Source organism: Numida meleagris, chromosome 3 (assembly GCF_002078875.1).
Source record: "Numida meleagris isolate 19003 breed g44 Domestic line chromosome 3, NumMel1.0, whole genome shotgun sequence".
NCBI classification, from domain to species: domain Eukaryota; kingdom Metazoa; phylum Chordata; class Aves; order Galliformes; family Numididae; genus Numida; species Numida meleagris.
Genome location: NC_034411.1, coordinates 79635429 through 79644826, shown reverse-complemented (window position 1 = coordinate 79644826; position 9398 = coordinate 79635429).

Sequence of the window (9398 nt, the reverse complement as noted above, 5' to 3'; positions counted from 1 at the left end):
TGCAACCTGTTTTAGGAGAATTACACAATGAATGGAGACCAGGATTTTCCCAGGCAAAAACACAGAAGAGGCATGAAATATCAAGAATTGTCAAAGCTCTCACACAACGTTCATACTTTTGTTTGTACGAAGCAAAGACTGTCTGCCAGCTCCTAATAACGTCTGCACTCCAGGGACACTCTGGGGGATTTCTTGCTCTAGGAGCGGTCCTAGTCGATGACATATTTGAAGCAAGTGATCAGGTGCCAAGTGTCTGTAATATTTCACCTATTACATGAAAGAAGAAGCAAAACATTTAATAAAGAAAAGCGTAATATTTCTGAAGAATTACTTAGCTTGTTTTTTTTTCCACACTGTTACACAAATTCACATACTACAATTTTCTTTAGAAGATAAAAATATATAATGACCTTTAAGTACAGTAACTCATTCCAGCTGGTCCTAATTAAATTTGCTATTCCAAGTATGCTACTTGTAGAGAGAACTGTTGGCATTTATTACTGTGACTTTAAAGCACAGTTGTTCATAGACTAATAAGCTCCTTTATAACAATGAAAAATGTAAAAGAACAAATTCAGTATTACATTTAATTATCTGTCTGGTCAATTTCAATTACCATAACATAAGATTAAGACAAGGACTCTAAGGAATGCAATATTTACAGAATTACTGAAAGGTTCAAATATACTGAATAAGTAACATAGCTCTGTAGAAAACACGCACCTAACAATGGCATTCTGCTTCAACTCACCAAGTTTATAAGGGATTACTAAAGCTCCACAATTTGACTTTTTTTTTTTTTCTTTTTAAGATCTAAAGCATCTAAACCAAAATGTTCGCTTCAGGAATCCAACTTGAAAACTGTAGTTAAACACAGGAATATGCACACCAGCCATGACCACTTTTTGTCACTGCTCAGTTTTCAACTGCACAGAACCAGAACAAGCTCAAGAACAGCAGCAGATCTCCTCACCACTTGACTACAACATCAAACCAATACTAATGACGGCCCAGATCATTCTGTTGAACTACCACAATTATAAATCAGAAGACCATCCTCTGCAACACCTCTGCAACAACTGCATACATCTTTACATGAAAGTTTCAAAATATATGACAACAGTAAAACGCTATTAACTGCAAAGCTTTCAGTTAGGCATTCAAAAAAATATTTCTTCCTGTGTTATTGCCAGTTTAAAAAATAGGAAAGAATATTTAAAGCAGTAAAATGAAGAGGGAGAATGAGAACTCAGTGCTCAGTTCTAGCATGGAATCTGGCATGCAGTAGTTAGCCCTTCACCCAGCCTGAAACATGCCTTTGCAGTACGACTTTGCAGAAAGAAAGTACTGCACTAAGAACTTGTGATGTTTTGTTATTCTGCAACTACAGAAGGTTGACATTTTAGGTAGATAGACGCTTCTGTATTGCAACCAATTAATAGGAATATACCTGGTTCTTTATCAAACATGCTCTCATCTCGCTGACACGCTGCAGTCGCTTCAGGTATTCCAACAATTTGCTAACATAAAGACTGCTCATGTCTGAGGCTCTGGAAGAGCCCTGCTCATAGCCGTAATTGCCACCACCCCACGCTTCAACTGACAGAGGAGGAAAAGCTCTCCCTTCTGCTACTCCTTCCATGAATTACATTTCATTTGCAGAAGGCCTTGCAAGATGCCTGAATTTGCCTTACAGTTCAATGATTTACAAAATTCACACAGGTTTAAAAAAAAAAAAAAAAGAGAAAGGCAGCTCTTTAAAAATATTGGAAATTATTTAAGAAGTACTTAAAAGTTACAGCCGATCGTACAGATTGGTTCATTTGAGTAAATTTAATGACATCAGACAGGCACTCGTAAAAGAGACAAAAAATAATCCGCTGCGCTCAGAACTTGCTATTCTGATTCATTTTCCTTATCAATAACATGCAAATGAAACTCGCTTCTCTTTACTTAGAGAAGGAGGAATCACAGTCAGAACGCATGCTTGAGTGCCCCAGAATATTAGAATAGCTGCAAGGAGCGACAAAGCTACGCACGGCTCCTGCCATCAGCAGCCCGGATCTATTTCCTTCACTTTTATTCTCCTTCGCTCCTATCAGGAGCACAAACCTAACAAACACAGCCCTTTGTACGAGATCTCTCTGCAGCCAGACCTCGTGTCTGTGGAATCTGAACTTGTCTCTCAAAGACTAACAATTAGCGATGGTTTTCATCTGACCACCAGCATTAAGCTCCCTGTGCAACACAGTTGCCATTTTATCCTGCTCAACACCCTTCATTTTTCATATCCTCGCAAATGCACAAAATCTCAAAGCAAATGAAGCAAATCAGCTTTGACACGTTCCAAAACTACAGCTAGCTTGCATCTTGAGTCATATGTCTCATGATTTGTCAGAAGCCACGTGTTGGCTTTTTTGTTGTTTCTTGCAGAAATAAGGTAGGCTCAATCCCTCGTGCAATTTCTGAAGCAAATGTTTTGAAAGAAGGAAGCTTATTCTTATTCTTACCATCTATAGCAGGTACAATCTTAACACACAGCTTTTAGCCACACTACAGCCTCTTCGTGTCTAAGTCCATTTGGGTGAAAACAGCCAGCGATGCCAAGCAGCGCTGCGATGCCTCTGGGCGGCATTTCCCTAACAATCAGAGTTTGCACCCAGCTCATTAACAAACCGATGCAACAAGACCAAGCGAGCTGTGTGCTGAAATAAAATAAAAATAAGAAGTCTAATGAGTGGCGTGGGCCATTTTAACACTCGCAAGTTCCAGAAAGTTTATAAAAAATTCAGGAACCATATGCAGTCAACACGTGCCTCTTATTTTCCTATAGAAGACGAAAGTATACATATTATATATATATATATATATATGTATATAAAAGACTGAAGAACACACAAGAATTTTATTTAAAAAAAGCAAAGTAAGCTTCATTTCATTGTAAAATCTGCTAAGAATCTCATTTCAATGCAAGTGTTACTTAGACTCACTCCTTTCCCTTTTCTCCTTCTATGAAGAGGCAAATGAAGGGACTTAATTTATTTAAAGCACGATATTAAGTTTCCTTCACATTTCTGGGTGAAAACTCCTTTCTTCTCCTTCAGGAAAAAAGAAAATAATCCTCTTATAACACCATTAATTTGTTGATGTGACAATTAGCATTACAGTAGAAGCCAAAAATGAAAAAGTGTTTAATCACAGAAATTCATCTTAGTTCTACAATTCCCCCCTTTCTGGCAAACCATGAAAAGAAGCTGAACCAACACAAAATATTCCTACTGCCCTCTTAGAGAAAGGGGAAACAAAAAAAAAAAAAGAAAAAAAAAGTCTTTGAACTCAGATTTAAGTGACAAAAAAGGAAATTAAATCACTTTTAAAAAGGATCCTTTACAGCTTTGTCAGAAATAGAAAAGCTCATGACAAGCCAATAGAATGATGGAAAGTTGTCTTGATCACAAGAGGAGAAAGTGGAAGCAGGGAAAAAAAAACAACATGACAGATGTACAAGTACTTAAAATTCATGCAGCCCTAAACAAAAAGCAGACTGGACTAGAAACACAAGCTTTAAAATTTCATGTCGAAATTGTGATGTCAGACAGTAAATAAACAGCACGGATATTTTTACTGCCAGCCCCACCTAGATGAAATTCTAGCTGGTTTCTTTCCTCCTCCTACCAGGATTCCTGCAATATTTAATTCTGAATGCAAAAGACAGGTTTCTGCAAGGAGAATAACGAGCTAACTCATTTCTGTGATTATTCTGTCACGTTTCTTAAACATTACCGTAACAAGAATCTGAATTCTGTTAGTGCAAAAATTTCGGATCTTAAGTACGACCGATATTTTCTATGAAATTACAAAGTAGCATCACCCTCAGCTTCACCCCTCACCTCCTACCCCCAGCTTCACTTATGGCAGAAGAACAGCACAGGAACACACAGCACACAGCCACTGTGACGGACACTCAAAGAGCTGTTACCTTCAGAACAGGCCTAAGTGCTCATATTTTCATTCTGCATGACACTGCAGAATAATTCAGCATCCGAATCACAACGAGCGAATCTACAGAATCGTGATGTAACTCCTTAGGCAGATCTATAATGTGTAACACAGCTACGTGCTGACTCTTTCAGACATCAGGTAAAAGATAACCCCGTTCCACGCTCTCCCCCAAGCACTGCACGTACTGAAACGTTCTCTAAATACTGCTGCTTTCCCCCCATGCCAACAGTTAACAAGCTTAACTAGAAGTTTCATTGCACACTTTCCCAAAGGACACGTTTCCACACAAGGACAACAACAAAATCTGCCAGTCAGCTACCTTGATCTCATGACGCGAGTTCAGTCTCACTAAAACCAGCATTCAGCCCAGCCTTAACTATCCTGCTATATAGTGTACTACCCAAAACAAGCTCCAAATGGAATTACAGTAATTGTGGCACTATATCTGACCATCAGTCAAACTGAATACCCTGTACCGCTCTCTACTGCCTCAGCACCTTAACATTAGGAATTGCAGTAAAGCGCAATTAATTTCTCTGAATTGTTTTGATTTCTGAGCAGGGCAGCTTAGAAGGAAAACGAGACACAGCGGTAGAAACTGGAGAATTCACCATTTACACAGAACATTTTTTGTTTCTCACATTCTTCCCAATTATGCATGATCTGACAAGATGCAGCTCCTTAGCCAGTAATCTCTACAGAATGCCTATTATTTTAAACACACCATTACTTTCCCTCTACTGAAATAAAGAGTCCTCGATGAAAAACCACCCACTCCAAGAAGACAAGGCCTGTTATTCAACCATTTCATGCTTTTAACAGGTGAGGTGAGAGCAGATAAAAATCCCCAAGCCTTGCTAGACAAACAGGCTGCTGCAGGTCTGTAAGCTAGGAACAACTGTAGCAGCACTTTCATCCTGGTGGACCACTCAGCTGCGTGTACGACTGTGGGCTTGCACGTAACCTATATGCCTGTACTCAACTCACTGCATACATCTTGGGAATTTTCCGTTTTGAAAAAAAAAGAATAATTCTGAAGCGTGCCTTAAGAAAAAAGGAAATTAAAAAAAAAAAGACAAAGGGAAGGTACACTTTAGAATTTTAACAGTCCTCTTGGGTCCATCTTCCAACAGCTCAGTCTCAGTCCAAAAGAACAAGCGCAGAGCAGCGCACTTGCAGCAGTTTGGTCATTAGCTAATCCAAGAGGTCTGGTTCTTCCTAACAGCATCATTGAAACAAAGTTTCTAAACAGCGGCTGTAGCAACATCCTAACCGCCAGCTGCTAGAGCAACGTGCACAACAGCAATGCTCCTCCTGCGGAGCTAAAAGTCATCTAAGTTTATGTACGTCCAACAGCAGCACTGAAAATGAAACCAAAAACCTTGCTAAGGACCAAAATCATCTCACAGGTTTTCTTACCACCAATTCTAAGTCTTTCAGAGCACCTTCTAAAATACAAAGACTTTCTTCAAAATACTGTTCATAACAAAAGCTAGGTGACGGTGCAGCTGTTGGATTCAACGCCAGTTTTCTTTTTCCTCCCTATTCCTTTGAATACTTTCGCAGCACAGGATTCCCTGAAGAAATGAACCACTTAGTGCCTGGTTACTTATTAAGAAACCAATTACTAAACAGCAACTATACTGCTGCCTGAAACGCTTTACTACGTCACAAACAATGAAATTCAGTGTCAGCATACAGTGCCAGCATCCCAGTCCCGCAGATCCTCCTTCTGTTTATGCTAAGGTGCATGAAGTTACATAGAATGAACATTGGAACGGCCTAAAAATAAATTGTCATTTTTGCTTTAAATCACATTTAGTATTTGAGGGCAGGGGAAGAGGAAGTGGCAGATGCTAGCGAAATAGTAACAAACATTTCTGAGAACAACGCAGCGCGCTGCGCTGCCTATGAAGCCCATGGCACTGCCATCCTCCTGCATGTGAATTCTCTGCTTTCTCCCTCCTCAACCATCATCAACACGAATGAAATTGTAACTCAACAGAGAAAAATCACAGCTGTTTATTTTAAACAAGAATGAAGTCAACGCAACGGTTCTGACCATACGCTCCACGGCGTTGTTCCCCTAGAAGACCTAGAACACCTCTACGGTAGCTTTAAATCACCACAGCACATTCCGAGTCACCCTCAGCCGGCTGAAGCACACCTGTCCCCAGAAGGAACACCCCAGCAGACTCCCCGGCCCTCACCACCTCCTGGCATCGGTGCAAGCCCCGCTGCTGAACACAAAGCTCCAGCTGAATCACCCGGCAAGCATTTTGGTGCTGCTCGTTTTTCAGACAGTTCAGCTCCCTTACCCGACTGACCGCACACTTGGATGGGCGCATCAAGGATGCGGCAGAACTGGACGGCTTTCAGCAACAGCATGCAATTAGATCGGCTACACCCACATGGAACTGGAACATGAAAAAACAATTACCCCGGTGTCAAATGATGCACCGTGGCTTGTTTGTGTGTCAAGGCCCTAATAAACATGTTTCAAAGCCTATAAACAATTCACTCCCCCAGCTCTGCTCAGGCGAGCTACTACCTCCTCAATTTTCACCCCCCTATCACAAGAAACCCCCGGTCTTTCAAAACTAAAAGGAAAAGCAGCAATTCACTGAATTTTTCACAACTGATTGATAGAAGAGAATAAAAAACATCCCACTACCTGCAGAGTCCAGTCACCATCCTTCCTGTGTCACCTGAGAACAGACTCCTAGGGACACAGTTCTCAGAAAGCCTCTGTCCTAACACAAATAGAAACTGTAATACTGACGATACAAACACACGGCTGGCACTCTGAAGTAACAGCCTACAGTCTCTGAGCAAGAATCAGACAGCTTTACCCCAAATGCTGACTGCAGGAAAAAAACATAGAAATATCTGAGCTCAGTGAAAGCCACTTAAGAATACAAAACACAGCAGAATGGCTTTTCTGAACTCATGTATTTTCTTGTAGCGTTACAAGCCCGCACAGCATTAGGCTGTAAGGAAACAAAGTTTACTTTTGCTGACCGAACAGAAAAATCAAAGTAATCTACAAGATTAAATTTTTAAGAAGTTTAACATTATTTGCACCAATTAAGCTACAGCAATAAAATACTAAAGACTGTGAATTCCAGTCCAATATTAAAAAGTTACGTCTAGTAAGATTTCTTAAGTAAAAAACATTTTCACAAAGATGACAAAACCAGAAACACCATCCATTGAAAAAAATACACTCCGCAAGATGCACATAAATACATCTCTAATAAGTTGCATCAGTTAGCAAATAGTAAAACAAGAGCCAGGCCTTAAATCCCATCAGCTGTTGTATAGAGCCTTCATGCCCCTCTAGAGCAAAAGGCTTTTATCGGTATTTTTGATTCTTAGCTTTTCTCGGACCCCTCTGCGGAGTTTAGTGCAAGTTCAATGCACATGAGGGTAACACCAACGCGTGACAAAACCTGCTTCCTTCAGAAAGAAGGATCAGCATCTTGAAGGTAGAAATTAAAAAAGAAACAGAGGTTTAAACCAAGGGCAGCCTGTAACTTCAGCTGAAGGTTCTTGGGTTAGAGATGAGCAAGTTTTTGTTTAATGAAACAAAGTGTTGTGAAAAACAGTTCTTTTGTATCAAATATAACGGACACACTGCAAATACACTTCTGGGCCAATTTTCACAAGCCTAAAACCTCAAGTGATACAAAGTTCACACATCTTTGACAATAGAAGCTAAAGCAAACATGAGGAAGGAGAACATCAAACACAAAGTAAACAACTTCTTTCCCTCCCCTTTCGCAACTCATAGGCAAGGGACAAGGTAGGAAAGGGAGACTTCCTGATCAAGGCTGAACACTGTAAGAAAGCTTTTGCAAGAATAAAAGAGCAGGAAAAGAGAAAGGATCTAATCACCACCATATTTTCAAACATACGTACTCACAATCAAGTCCAAATTGTAAGATGCACATCTTACATCCGTACAAACTTATTCTGACTGAATTAGGTATTTATCTACATTCCAGCAAACAAAAGATGCTTGGAAAGAAGACTCTGAATGAACTCATTTCTCATTAACGCTGCTTAGCTCAACCTTTACATTTTTTTCCTCGCTTTCTCTGCCCACACATCTCTTACACACTGACGACACAGAAAAACCCCAGACCCATTCCACATCAATGCTGCATCTCCAATCTTTGAAGGATTTAAATGCGTTAAGAGAACTGTTCATGCCAAACTTTACCAAGTCATGTGTGATCATTGTTTGAAATGGATAACATGGCATTATGGTCTTTTGCCCAGAGTGGCTGCGGATGCCCAGTCCCTGGAGGAGTTCAAGGCCAGGCTGGATGGGGCCCTGGGTAGCCTGGTCTAGTATTAGATGTGGAGGTCGGCGGCCCTGCCTGCGGCATGGGGGTTGGACCTTGATGATCCTTGAGGTCCCTTCCAACCCAAGCCATCCTATGATTCTATCATTCTGTTGTCTTAAAAATAATAATAAAAATATTTGTTAATAGTGTAAGAAATCATGCAGAACTATCCGCACTTTGAAATTCCTGGTAGGGTTTCTTTATTATCTTTAATCTCAAGAAAATGGGAAAGTATTACCATCCAGAAGCACGTTTTCAACAAGCCAATTGCTATCAGTGTTTTGACACCCACGTGTGTTACAATGCATTGGCAAACTCACTTCATGGTTTAGAAAAAAAAACTCACAGTGCAACAGTGCAATAAAGAAACTGTTCCAAGTGCAGTCAGAGCCCACGATTCATGTTGTGGCATTCACCTACACGCGTCTAGAACAACACACATGTGAGCAGTGCTTACTGACCAGGATGGGGGCTGTACTCTCTCCTGCGGCGTGAGCTCAAAGTTGCCCACACCTCAGTGGTGAGCTCAGAGACACCGCATCCAGCCTGGAGGGAAGCACTGCTGGGACAGGCAGGGCTCAGCCTTCCAGGGGCACGCCATTGGGAGGCAGAGGCTAAATTACAACATGGTACTGACAACAACACCGGCAACAAGTTGCTAACAGGCACGTGTCAGACACCTGAAGTTCAGTTTCCCAACTAGCACAGCTCACAACGGACTAGAAAATAGAGAAGGATGGATTCAGGCGCAGCTCTGCTAGCAAGAACTACACCACTGCAAACAGTACCTTTGCTACCACGGACCCACTCCTGTTATGAAAGCACACAGTAAGAACAAAAAGAGGATTTAAAAAAAAAAAAACAAAAAAAAAAAAACCAGCCCAACAACTAGACTACTCGAACCTGCGCTGAGAACCTGGCATCTCACCACTCCTGCACACACCGCAGGCCCCGCACCTCAGAAACACGGGCACCGCACACGGCCGGGCCGGGCCGGGCCGATCGCCGCCGCTCGGAGCCATTGTGTGTCCGCGCGGCGCCCGT